Source organism: Lissotriton vulgaris, chromosome 4_1, assembly GCF_964263255.1.
Source record: "Lissotriton vulgaris chromosome 4_1, aLisVul1.2, whole genome shotgun sequence".
NCBI lineage: Eukaryota > Metazoa > Chordata > Amphibia > Caudata > Salamandridae > Lissotriton > Lissotriton vulgaris.
The window spans coordinates 690,889,415-690,901,087 of NC_141691.1; positions in this window are offsets into that span (position 1 = coordinate 690,889,415).

Consider the following 11,673-nt stretch of genomic DNA (forward strand, 5'->3'; position numbering starts at 1 on the left):
TGGGGGCCTGTAGGGAGTTGTAGTTCCGTCCCCTCACACACCCCACCCACCACCACCACCCTCTCTATGGACATGGGGGCCTGTTGGGAGTTGTAGTTCCGTCCCCTCACACACCCCACCCACCACCACCACCCTCTCTATGGACATGGGGGCCTGTAGGAGTGGTTTAGACGTTGGTGAGTATGTGGACTGCATGCATGGCTGGGGTCTGTGAGATGTGTCTTCAGAGTTGTGTGAGGTACACCGTGTTGTTGTGTTTGTGGTGCTTGGTTGGTACTTACCAGCCTCTTCTCCGTCATCAAGTCCATCGATGGTCTCAGGGTGCAGGATGGTCAGCACCTTCTCCTCCCACTCGGTGTACGGTAGGGGCTCCGGGGAGTTCCACCGCCTGTGTGGTTGGCCCGGAGGAAGTTCTTGGCTCTGATGGACTTCACCCGGGTCTTGAGGTCGTGCCACCGCCTCTGGATTTCGTGCTTGGTCCTCGGGACGGTCCCGGAGGCATTGACCCTGGTGACGATCCGGTCCCACAGGCTGTTCTTCCTAGCTATGCTGGTCTGCTGCACTAGGGATCCAAAGATGTGGGGTTCAACACGAATAATCTCATCAACCATTACCCTGAGCTCGGTGTCGGTGAATTTCGGATTTTTCTTGGGTGCCATGGTGCTCGGGGTGTGTCTTTGTGTGAAATAGGAGGTGCTGGTGTGTGGTGTTTGGGTATGGTGTGGTGGGTCTTAGTGTACAGGGTGTGTTTGGTTGTGGGTTATGTGTATGATTTAAATTGTATGCTGTTGGCCAAGTGTTGTCTCCTGCTAGCAGCTATGCTGTGATGCAGAGGATTTCTGGAGTGGGTGGGAGTTAATTTATAGTCTGTGTTTTGGCCCTGTGTGAATGTTGATTGGCAGTCAGGTGATAGGTGGGTGTGTTGGCAGGTGTGGTTTATGCAGTTCTTGGGGGTGGGTCATTGTGTCTTGTGTTTGGTTTAGATGTGTCAGGTGGGTGGTCGTTCATTTTCCTGTGTTTGGTGATGAATTCTGTCGGTTTGTATGCCATTGGTTTGACTGTAGGGATGTTGGACTTCCGCTGTGGTGCACGGTTTCTCCTAGCATTGGTACCGCCGCGGACGTGGATCGCGGTGGCTACCGGGGTACTTGCGGAGTTATCCTAATTGCGGACACGGACACTACGCAGGTATCGTGGGGGAGGTTGTTGTTCTCCTGGTCATGTGCGTACGCGGCGGTCGGTGTTTTGTAGGTTCCGTCCGCATGCCGCGGCCTCAGGTCTACTTCGACCGCCGCGGACGGAGATTGTTGTGCTCCGTCCGCCGCGGTCGGCGTTTCTATCACATTTGATCCTAATCGCTATTGCGGTTTTTCCGCGGGCAGGTCCGGAGTATCTTGCCACCTTCCTCGGCGGACGGAACACGTTTCCGTCCGCGATCCTAATCGACCCCTTAGTCTGCTAGGATTTTTTGCATTTGAAATTTCGCTGTTGGTGAGTCTCACTACTTGAGTCTCACTCAGGGTAAATTCACGGTAATTGGACTAAGCATGTTTACTTCTAATGTCTGCCTTTTAAGATAAGACCACTGCTGCACAGCTAGAGTAAGAGGCACTTAGCAGTTGACATGTGAATACGGGTGCACACATGTTTGTGCCTGTGTGTGGACTGCAGGTGTAAGACTAATGTTGTGTGCAGCCCGGTTATTAGGCACAGGTAGCCTTCTGAAAAAGGGATTCTGCAAGGATTAGTGCTGAGCCAGGGTAGGACTTATAATATTAGTAGACATTCGTAGATAAGTCAGTAAGGTTTAGTGGAAAATCTGTAATGCTTTCACACATATATGCAAAATCTGCCCTATAGTGCAGTTTCGTTTACTGAAGCCTACACAGTGCAGCAAGGTGTCAAACTGGGGTATAGAAAGCATGACTAGTTTGAATTTGCATTACCCAACATATTATATTCATAACTTACAGTACTTAAGGATGTATTATATTTATTTGGCAACTCTGATAATTAAACTTAAGGCCATAGTCCTCCCTACTTCGCTGAGTTAATTACTGTGCTCCCCAACAGAGTGAACAAAGGCCTCAGCACACAAAATCAGCATCAGTGATATACTCAGTTCCTGGCAAAGGAAGGAGGGTGGGGAAAATCTGCACATGATAATTACATTGCCACACTGCACCTGGGCTGGGTCAGCTGAGGCCTACTGGGCATAAATGAAGCCCAGACCGTTGGACACCACACAGAAGGGGCTTGCCTTTGAAGAGTTGGGGGAAGGGACCTGGCAGGTATGTCAGCTAGTGCTGAGCTGAGGGCTTGGAGGGACTTTTTCCAGAAAATGTAAGTCCCATATTGGATTGTCCTAGAATTCAATGCATGGTGGTGGGACAGTGGTGTTGTGATGACGAGGCATCCTAGGGTTGGCAGGGGTGCCTGGCTTTTAGCCATTTCCACGTCCCACTTACAAAACTCCTGCACAAGGGAGAGATAGTTGAGAAGAGCCTGGACCTGGGAGGAAACAGTGGCAAAAAGGATGGCCAGCTGAAAAGGGAATCCACCTGAAGCCTTGTCAAGATGGTTTAAAGAATTTGTCACAAATTGACCCCTGGAACTACAAGCTCACCCCCGGGATTACAATGGATCTTTCCAGTGCCAACTATGCCCCATAAGGTCTGGTTGTGGGAAGACCTGGACTCCACTGCCCTTTGCCGGGATGCTCTAGAAGACAGCTGGGAGTCATGGGGCCTGGGAGTGCAGGCAGAAGGGTGCTCAGCTGGCTGGTTATGGTGATACTGTCGAAGATACCCTCACCAGCAGGAGAGAAGCACCAGGAGCCAGGCAAGAAGAAAGCTGGAGCAGGAAACCACAGAATCCACTCCTTTAGAACCCAGGAGGCCTGTTAAAAATGATGCTCCAAGTGTTTAGACCTGGCCACCAGGTGCAAAGCAAACCCAATATGAAAAAAACTGTTTCAAAGGTACCCAAAGAAATGTATTTTTGAGGATTTGCCCCATTTGAAGCAAAATCGCAGAAACCCAAATGTGTGGTGCTAAGCTATCATTTTTCAAACTGCCCAACGGTGGGCCAGGGCCCAGGGGTCAGCAAAAAATTAGTTATGTATTTACCTGGTGGAGCAGGCAAACATGGGGCTCCCGACTACAGATTGCCTTGGGGACCTCCATCACCATGAGTGCCAGCACACAGAAGTGAAGAAGGTCTGGCACGGATCCAATATCCCAGAGACCCCATCCCTTAGGACACCAAATGGAAGCAGAGTAACCCAGACAGGTGGTTTTCCACCCCCAGTGCTCAAATGTCTGAAGGGGGAAGGCACGCTGGCTTCCTACCACTCAGCCGGCACTCCTCACAAGCAGGGCACTAAGCATGGCTTACAGCCCAGGCAGGAGCTGAGAAGAAGAAGATTCTCCCACCTATCAGGAGCACTGAGAACGTGTTGCTGTCTCCACACAGCCCCTGAGGACTGCGGCTGTGTGCTGGAGCTGACAGGATTGTAAAAGCCCCATGGGTCCCGCCACAGCCCTCAGTGATGGCCTCAATCTGTGGGTGTTCCAGGTGGGACGGAGGTACCCAAAGACCTATAAGAACAGCCACAGCATGAGACTTCAGAAGGAAGCAGCAATCCCACTGAAACAAATGACTAAACTTGGACTGGGAGTGCCCCATAGCACCTGGTGCATGCCTGAATGATTGATTTCCTCTCTTGCCGTGTCATGGGGAGTGCTAGGGTCACCATCAACAGTGAAAACTGAGTGTTCGGAGGGCTACATAAATGTGTGCAGTCCCCTCCTCCTAGAAATGTTTAAAAAAAAACATTAAGGGTCTGATTTAGATTTTTGTGGATGATTTACCATCACCATGGTGGAGTACTTTACTCCCGCCATGGCGAATGTACTCTGTGTACCAAATTCAGAGATGTCTGCAATTCAAGGAGACATCTCTTGCATTTCCAGGAACCGCTATCATGGTGGTTCGCTTTGATAGTCTGCACCATCAACATAACAGCTGTAAGTCAAACGTTTAACATGTTTTTTATGTCCAAAAATACCTGGAGGTGATGGACACTGCCATTTTTCTACCTCCTTTAGACCAGACGGGTGGACAAATGACAAAACCTCTGACTGCCATTTCTCTCTCAGACCATTGGAAGTGTATGTTGGCGGCAGAGTAGTCCCAACTGTTGAAATACTGCGGGCACGCAAAGGTAAACTTAGACCTGAAATCTCTGGGCCTGATTCGCAAAGCTAAACTTAGACCTGTAGTCTAAGTTTAGACCTACTGCCTAACTTTAGACCGGAAGTGTATGTTTATATCTAAAGTCTATCTTAAGCCCTGAAGTTTAACTTTAGAACTGAAGTATAAACATAGACTTGAGGTCAAACCTTAGACTTCAGGTCCAAAGTTAGACTTCAAGTTTAAGTTTACCTTTGTGAATCGGGCCCTAAGATTTCAGGTTTCAGTTTACCTTTGTGAATCGGGCCCTAAGTTTAGACATGAAGTCTAAGTTTAGACCTAAAGTCGAACATTCGACCAGAAGTCTAACTTTCGACCTGATGTCTAAATTTAGACCAGAAGTCCACGTTTAGACCTAAAGTGTAGGTTTAGACCTGAAGTCTAAGTTTAGACTTCAGCTCTAACGTTAGACTTCAGGTCTAAGTTTACTTTTGTGAATTATGCCCTGAATGTCAGTTCCTTTCTAAATGAAGCAGGTGGACCTTTAGTTTGGCAGAGAGGGTATTCACTTTTGCAATGCCTACCATCTCTGCCAAACTCAAAATCGGGCATTAAATCTCCTGTGGCCCTGTAAACGTGACCACAGGAGAGGTTTGTGTTGTTTCAAAGCACTCCCTTGGCTAGAGCTTTTTGCCCTTTGTGCTGGAAAGCCTGGAACTCTTGTGGGTGACTCTATGTTTGCATCCTGCAGCCTGTGGAGTGTTAAAGAGAGAGCTTGCAGCACATGTTGGATGTTGTTTTCAATGCAAGTGCTTTATTGACAATATTGCTGATTAAAAGTATAAAGTTTACACTTTTAATGATTGCATTACAGTATTATTGTTTTCTTTGGTTTCAATGGTGATTTCATTGTGGAATATAACATGTTACTGTTTTGATAAATTGTTGACACCCTGACATAGTTATTAGGCCTGCCTTATATATTAATTTGACACCCTAAAAAAGCCAATAGGCATGATTTGCATATTAATAGAATACCCTGAAAAATCCAGTAGGCGTGCCTAATGACACCCTCTAATATTGTGATGTTGTGTTGGAGAGTAGTGGACAGTGGACGTGGCAGAAGACGCAAGCTCAGCAGCGAACCTAGCTGCAGCGTCTACGACCGGCTCTCCAAGGAGAGACCATGACCAGCAGTTCAGACTTTTCCCCAGCCCCCCCACATCTATCTGCCACCCACCACCTGCCACGCCAACCAGTCTACACTTTTCAGAGCCTGATGGGATGGATTTTCTGCTGCCCTCTTGGCTCGCCGCTGATCAGTGGAGGTGGCCTGAACAGCAAGCGAAGTTAAGGTAAGGCCTTAGGTTCATGGCTCATCACTAGCAGACAAGGAGGTGGCTAGTATTAGGTCGATGTGGCTTGTGCCTTGCTAGCGAGGGGCCCCACACTGACTCTGCTCCCCCAGTTCCATCCAATCAGCTTTAAAAAATTGCTTACATGAACCTGCTGCCATTGCAGCCAACACACAGCATAACTCTGTCACTGTCCTAACTACTGGCACAAGGCATGGTCAGAGGAAGTAGCCTGAAGGTTCCTGGAAGGTTTTGGAAACATTTGGAAAGTTTGGAAAGACACCCAAATTGTGAGGATAACAAAGCAGCACAAGAGGCAGCTAGTGAGGCAGGAAAGTGAGGCAGTATGTGCACTTGCCTGATACCCTGACACCCTACCAAAATTAGTTAATGTGTCTTCTATTGCTGCAGTAGAATTTTGAAAATTGTCTGGAAATACCATCAGGTCGTCCGCGTATAGTGCAACCTTCCTGGTCCATTCATGGTGTTTAAAGAGCGTTATTGAGCTATGATTTCTGAGGTTGCTTGCTAGGGGCTCAATGTAGAGATTGAAAAGTAACGGTGACAACGGGCACCCTTGTCTTGTTCCTTTTCGGATTTCAATGTTTTCGGTGAGGTTCCTGTTGATTAGTATCTTAGCTCTTGGATTTTTATAGATTCCCTCCACCATACCACTAAAGCTCTCCCCCAGGTTGAATTTGCTAATGGCCTTGTTCAAGAAAGTCCAGTTGACTCTGTCAAAAGCTTTGGCAGCATCGAAGGTGATTATTGTTAAAGGTTTTTTTCACAGGTGGCTATATCTATTGCAGCAAAGAGTTCGTGGGTTATCTCTTGTATTTGTCTTCCCTTCACGAAGCCCTTTTGGTCTGGGTTGATCAGTTTTGTCATTACAGTTGCTAGCCTCTTTGCCATGATCTGTATGAAGATTTTATAGTTGCAGATCAGCAATGAGATAGGTCTGTATGATTCACAGATTGTTGGGGTTTTCCCCGGTTTTAAAATGAGGCTAATGGTTGCATCATTCCAGGAGTAAGGGATTTTGTCTTGACCCTTGTAGATTATATTTAGTAGCTCTGTTATTGGGGGAGCCAAGCTCTCTCTCAAAATTATGTAAAGCTCGTTGGGTAAGGCCTCCGGACCAGCCGCTTTCCCTTTTTTCAGTCCTCTCATCACGTCTCGTACTTCTTCAATTTTAATTTCTTCATTCAGTTCTTCTTTTTCCTCTTCCGATAAAGATGGGAGAAGCTGGAGATCTAGATAGTTTCCAATCTGTTCCTCAGTGGGGTTTATGTCTTCATTGTATAGATTGGAGAAGAAGTTTGTGAACTCCTGCATTATTGTAGTGTCCTCAGAGCTTGGTTCTATTTGGTTGTGCTGTTGGATGCTGGATATTTTATTTCTGGTTTGATCCGTCTTCATTTTCCACGCCAGCATTTTGCCGCATCCTTCTCCATATTCATGGTTTGATAGATTTCTGACTTCCCACTTTCTCCTCACTTTACTCTCAAGAAGGTCAAGTAGTTTCCCTTTTTGTTCTTGCCTCTCCTTTTCTAATACTTCTTTGGTGGATGGAATGTTCTCTGTTGCCATTTGTTTATCGAGTAGTTGTATACCTTTTTCCATGTCTCCTATTTCCTGCTACATGACTTTGGATCTGTAAGCTCCCATACTTAGCAGCTTCCTCCTGATTACTGCCTTGTATGTATCCCAGGTGATTTGTTTTGAAGTGCCAGTTTTATTGTCCTCAAAGAAGTTACTTACTAGCTGGGCTAAATCACTCACTGAAAAAAAAGGGGAAATGAAGACCTAGAGAAAGAGATGATGAAAGACCCTCCCATAAAAAAAGAAATATCTAGGTGGTACTGGACATTCATAACAGCTAGGGAAGAAAACGTTCTGATCCCAGAAACAATCTGGAGGAAAGATATACCAGAGCTGGACTTAAAAAACATTTGGCGAAGATCCCTGGAAAAATGCTGGTCTACCATAAAACCGGCTGCTTTAAAGAGGAATCACCTATTCACTATACACAGGGCCTACTGGACCCCCAAAAGACTATCCAAATTCAAGGGAGCCAATATAAAGACCTGCCCTAAATGCGGAATAGTGAAGGCAAACAACCTACATATGTTCCAGCAATGCCCACATCTCGACTCCTTCTGGCAGGAAGTCGGTAAGACGATTAGCCTGGTATTGCAAAAACAAATAGACATGAGTATAAACCTTATCATCTTTTGGATCGATATCACAAACGATCTGGCTAAGTTAACAAAAAAACAGGAAAGTCTACTGTTTGTATTGATACTATTGCCAAGGAGAGAGATATGCATAAACTGGGTTAAACCAGTACCACCATCACACCGTGATTGGCTGAACTCCATCGTAAACAATTAACAAACTTGACAGAAAAGGAAAACCCAGTAAAAAATACAGGGGCATATTGCCAAAGGCCCTATTGACGCTTTAGCAGGAATTTTTCCTGCTAAAGCGGCGATTATTTTATCGCCCTATTACCTAGCTGTCGCTAACACCAGTTAGCGACAGCTTTAAGGAGATAGCGATCATTTTGGGGCCCACTTTGCATGTCAGCGATAATTATCGCTAATGACATGCAAAGTGGGCGTGCCAAGATGTTAGCGACTGGAAACAGTCGCTAACATCGGTATCTCCTATTATCTACTTTTGGAAATATTCGCGCTAAGCGCGAATATCTCCAAAAGCTAACGCCTGCCAAAAGCAGTTCTTAGCCATGTTATCCAATGGAAGTTGGATAACATGGCTAAGAGCATTGCCACGATAATGCATGAATATCGCTGATTTTTCAGCGATATTCATGCATTTTGCAGGATTTTAACCGCTTTTGAGATAAACCTTGATAATATCAAGGTATCTCAGCGGTAAAAATCCTCGGTGCTCGGCGATATAATTTTACCCGCTAACCATGCATAGTGATAATTATCGCTATTGCTTGGTAATATGCCCCACAGTTTCTGGGAAATTTGGAAAGTTGTGGTATCAAAGAAGGAGGAGTAATGAGCTATTACTACTCGGTACTAGTAGAAGGTCCAGTCACAGCGTGCCCAAAAAGATACGTCTTTTCAAAAAATTGCCGTGCTGTTCCTAGAGAGAGAGAGGGGGGGATTGGTACAGTCTGTGATGTGAATGATTATGGCAGGGTCACTGCAAGTTAACCCTGGGAATCCATTTTGTTGGATTTAATGCCCTCACACACCCTTTCAGGTGTCATGCTTCATCATTTGGGCCTGCTCCTCGTTGGGTCGGCGGTGCAATACCCAACGGGCAACACCTCATAGAGGGGCTCTTTGGCGTAGATCTTTTTCCAACAGCCGTATGGATGAAGTGCGGGTATGGGGCCAGAATAGAGGGTAGACGTGGAGTAGTGAATTAAAAAAAGCTAGTGGTACCGGGAATGATTTATTTAGAAGGTCCACTGCTTTAATTAAAAACGATTTTCTAGAGGAGAATGCTGGAGAATTATGTTTCCAGAAATTCTCCAGAATTTGTTACAGTCCGGTCAACATGTTTCTCGCTGATGTAAATTTAACAAGCGATTCTTCAGGACCCAGATGACTATTTAGCAAGTATCTAAAAGTGAAAAAACTGTCTACTCTAATTCCCTAATGTGTAAAGTATGTATGCTAATGTGGATACAAAAACACTAAGGGGTGAAGGGAGAATAATACTATATTACACTTCTTCTACTGTAACTGCCAATACCTGTTAAGGAGAGAGGAAGAGCATATCACAAAAAGATTAAAAACAATTGCATCGGTGACTGTATTCCTTGTGTGGTTTGCATGCCAGTATATATCAGGCGTGTCACCACACCATTGCACAAGTGTAACATGCACTCTCAAATGTGAAAACTCAGTGAGAGTGGTACAGGATAAACAACTAAAATCAGAGAGAATAAAAATACCAAATTGGTATGGTTAGCTGACAGTTATCCAAAACTCACCTAAAGTTATTAACAGTCAGATAACAACAGTATCCAGCGGGTAAAGCTTAGGTAGATCTTCCACCGCAAGGCTATGTATAGGGAAAGATCTTAGTGCCTTATGAACAATGTACAGTGACTTAGATAGTCTTATTGTATGTATCAAAACTGTGTTATGTCAATCATCAGGAATGCCTATGGAAGCACTGTGTGGTAAACTGAATTGTCTGACTTATATGTTTCTGGTAACCAGGTACTCAAGACAATGGCCCACATAGTAACCTGTGAAAAATATGAACAAGGCGTGTGCAAAACGTATGGCCCTAAAGTTAGAGTAAGTAAAGTTACATGTCATGTTACTTATTATTCAAGGCAGTGACCCTCGTAGTAGAATAGGTAAATAGGTTTATACAATACGTGTGGCCCTAAGGTCAAAGTATGCAAGCTAGTTGGGTAGTCTACATGCACTTTTCTCAGGACTCAGTCCTTAATAGATGTCGTGGTACCGTCAAATGTGCACAACCTGTGTGGTCCACTAACCCCCTGCAGACTACTGACTCACTCCTGCAATAATTTAGCTAGGACTATTGCAGTGCCCCAATCACACTGTCACTCTCTGTGCACTCTTGCAATCATCCTGAGCATTATATATTATAACTGTTCTTTTTCTTTTCTTTTACATATCCTAATTCTAAAGTTTGAAAGTTTTTAAAATTTAAATAATAAAAAACAACTGCAAAAAATGTTTTATATATATATATATATATATATTACCTACTGGCGGTCGCCAGTAGGCATATATAGTTAGGATTTTTTTGAATAGGGATTTCTGAAAATTCTATGTTGAATAACTTTGGCGTTGATGGACGGAATTGGCTGAAATTTTAAGGAAAATGGCACATTTTGTTTCTGAGCGTCCCCTGGAAGTTTGGGGGGGTTTCGGCAAGCGGGGGCCGAGAAAAAAGGGGGGTCCCAAAACGTGTTTTTAACATTGAGTTTTCCATAGGGCGGTTGGACTCACTTTTAGCTCAAACGGCTGAATGGATTTCCACAAAACTTGGCAAAATTGTAGGGACTGGTAGCCCGATGTGCCTTTGCTATGTCTCAAGATCTATGCTCCAGTGGTTTTTACGAAAATTAACTTTGAAAAATATATATTGGGCTACATTGGGCTATATATATGTTAGAGCCCAAATGTAGCCCAATGTAGCCCAATGTAGCCCAATGTAGCCCAAAGATGGCCACCAGAGACAAAAAAAAACAAATGTAGCCCAAATATCAGCCAGATGTAGCCCAACTATAGCCCAGTGACAGAATGTCCCAGAGTGTTCTAAAGAACAACTACAGCGCTAACAGTCTTACTTATGACAAAAGTATGGCACACCTGAAGTCATCTTGATTGGAATAAAGTGTTAACACTTAAAACATTTAATTTGCAAAGGAACAAAATGAGGGGTTTCATTTTGCCATAGAAATGTTATATATATATATATATATATATATATATATATATATATATATATATATATATATATATATATATATATATATATATATATCCAACAAACGACTCACTCCACCAGGGAAAGAACCAGAGGGACACAAACGGGGAGTCAGCGAAAGAATCTTTAATGGCAGTACAGGCGGCATGACGCGTTTCGGGTTAAGTCCCTTCTTCTGATGCCAAACACACTGCAAACTGCCTCCTGAAGCCTTTCAGTAATCCATCTTACTGCCATTGGTGGCAGCCCAGCAGCGCCGATTGGTCTCCTGCACGCTCCGCCTCCACATCCGTTTGAAGACTTCATCTCCCAGCATGCACCGTCTTGGCTATATATATATATATATCCAATTTCAATCTTTATTTCGGCCAATTTGACCATCAAAGATATACAGTAAAACACATGTAATACAATATAAAACCTTTCCACCATAAAAAGAAAATAAGTACATCATAGGTGACAGTAGATAAAAGGTCATACATTAAAATTCATGTTCTTGTACTTAGGTAATCGACTGCGACTTTAAAATACGGGTGCGGGTATGCCAGACACTTGTAAGGAATTTGGCTAGTGCAAACACAATTGGTCCCGAAACATCAGTTTTTAAAATTCTACACATCGGGAGGTATTGCCTACAGCCATATTTTCTAATAAGGGGTAAAAG